The following is a 2,191-nucleotide window of genomic DNA, read 5'->3' on the forward strand; positions in this document are numbered from 1 at the left end:
TGCTGTCAGTAATGGTTGTGGAGTACCCACTGGCACTGTGGGGGGGGGGGGCTGTGGGAACAGCTGAAGTGATGATGTTGATTATGATGCCAAAGATGTATGGCCTTGTTTCCTAAGGTGGTATACATAAAATGATCTTAGGTGGTAAAAAACAATTATTTTAATAGTTTTGCGTTTTAATGTATATTTGAAAAAATATAATATGTATTGCAAAGCCATGGTTTCATTCAAAACTATCATAGGCGAAGATAAGAAAATAATAAAGTCTAATTAAGAAAATAATAGTACAACTGATGTGTGGAAATGTCAAAAATCATGAACGTGGTGTGCTAGTGAATGAAGCTGGGGAATCATTGCAACGCATCCTTCTACCTTCCAAAAACCTTCCACCTCCCAAAAAAGGTAAGTCAAAGCCCAGTTAGATTCACCTTAACAAGGCTGTTTGTTTTGTTTTGACTCTCACTCTGTCATCCAGGCTGGAGTGCAGCGGCATGATCATAGCTCATTGTAGCCTTGAACACCTGGGCTCAAGGGATCCTCCTCCCTCAGCCTCCTGAGTAGCTGGGATCACAGGCCTGCACCACCATGCCTGGCAGACTCACATTAACAAGGCTTTGAGCTTGTTTCTGTCTCCTCTAGGCTCAAGTGCAAGAGAGGAAATGAAGTTCAGTGAAGGTGAAGGTTGGCAACGGTTGCTATGTTTATCTGCAGTGGGGAGGTGGGGGCAGAGAGGCATATCTGTGATTGTGAGACCTGATTCACAGAAAATCACAGACCGACAAGCACCATCTCCTACAGAGAAGGAAATAATATCTTGAAGTTCTTGGCAACCCTCTCCCTGACCTTCCAACTGTGCGCAGCTGCCTGGTTCATCTCTCAGCTCTGTGGAGAAGGGGAGGGTCTTAGTGAAGACTTCTTGGTTGCAAAAGCAACCCACTCAATTAGTTCAAGTCAACCAGAGAAAAGAAAGAAGCGCTTTTGTAGATGCTGGGTTTTGTATAGACCACAAAAAGATGGGAGCTGGAGTGGGAGTCAGGACCCATAACTGCTGTTTGTTTTTTGGGCGTCTCTCATCTCTGCTCCTCTGAGGTTCTCCTTCATTCTCTCTTTCTGAGCTTCACCAGGCGTGACCATCTGGCCTAGCCTTACATCACTTCACAATTCTAGCCCCTACCAGACAAGGCCCCGTGTTTCTTGGCCTCAATTCTAAGTTGCCATTAGCAAGTCAGATTGGCCCAGCTAGAGTCAGGAGCTCATTGCTGCACGGTGCATTATAGCCAGGGTAGGTCAAGGTGTAAGCAATTAACAGCCTTTCTGAAATCCAGCAGCCTCACCCTCAATGGTTCCTGTGATTTTTTTTTTTTTTTTTTAAGCGCTGATCCTGTTTATTTGGCAGGAAAACTAGACAATCCAGCAGCCCAGGAGAGAAAGGTGGGCTTAATCCTCCTCCTCGTCGTCTCCAGCCCCGGCCCCACCCTGGCCCTGCTTGGCGTTCTTCCTCTTCCCGCGGCCCGGGCGACCACCCCCTAGGGAGAGCGCAGGGAGAAGCCCAGGCGGACAATGAAGGATATTCACCACCTGCTTGCGGACCCTGAGGTGGCGCTGGCGGATCAGCACGCGAGCCTGGTGGATGGACTTGGCCAAGCCCAGCTTGAAGACTTGGGCCTGCAGACGTCTCTCTAAGAAATCCTCCATCTTCAGGCCCAGGATGTGATCCGGCTTCATCTTGCCCTCATCCAGCGCCCCCACGCGGACCCGCCGTGGGTCCTTCTCATCAAGCGTCAGCAGTTCCCGGGCGGCCTTGCGGATGGTGGCCAGGGTAAATCTGACCCTCCAGACCTCACGCTTGTTCCGGGGCCCACACTCGCCGATCAGCTTCAGCTCTTGGTCGAGACGAGATTTCTCAAAGGGTCTCCGCGGGGTCACGTAAGTTTTGCAACAAACCCAGCTCCGGGCCACCGGCGTGTTGGCTCCGCTTACCCGTCTGCGCCCAGGCGCAAGACCCGGCCACTGAGAAAGAGGTTCCTGTGATTTTTATTTATTTATTTTTTTAAGTGTATTTTTTTTATTTTTTTATTTATTTTTATGTTTTTATTCTACTTTAAGTTCTAGGGTACATGTGCATAACGTGCAGGTTTGTTACATATGTATACTTGTGCCATGTTGGTGTGCTGCACCCATCAACTTGTCA

At 48.7% G+C, this 2,191-nt stretch overlaps 1 pseudogene across 1 annotated transcript; it reads right to left on the reverse strand.

The window, feature by feature from the left end:
• Positions 1 to 1,352: 1,352 nt before the first annotated feature.
• LOC113223001 lies at positions 1,353 to 1,984 on the reverse strand (annotated as a pseudogene). Its single transcript, XR_003308585.1, has one exon. The product of XR_003308585.1 is annotated as a 40S ribosomal protein S9 pseudogene (transcript).
• Positions 1,985 to 2,191: the final 207 nt, after the last annotated feature.

Source organism: Piliocolobus tephrosceles, unplaced genomic scaffold (assembly GCF_002776525.5).
Source record: "Piliocolobus tephrosceles isolate RC106 unplaced genomic scaffold, ASM277652v3 unscaffolded_37401, whole genome shotgun sequence".
Taxonomy (NCBI): domain Eukaryota; kingdom Metazoa; phylum Chordata; class Mammalia; order Primates; family Cercopithecidae; genus Piliocolobus; species Piliocolobus tephrosceles.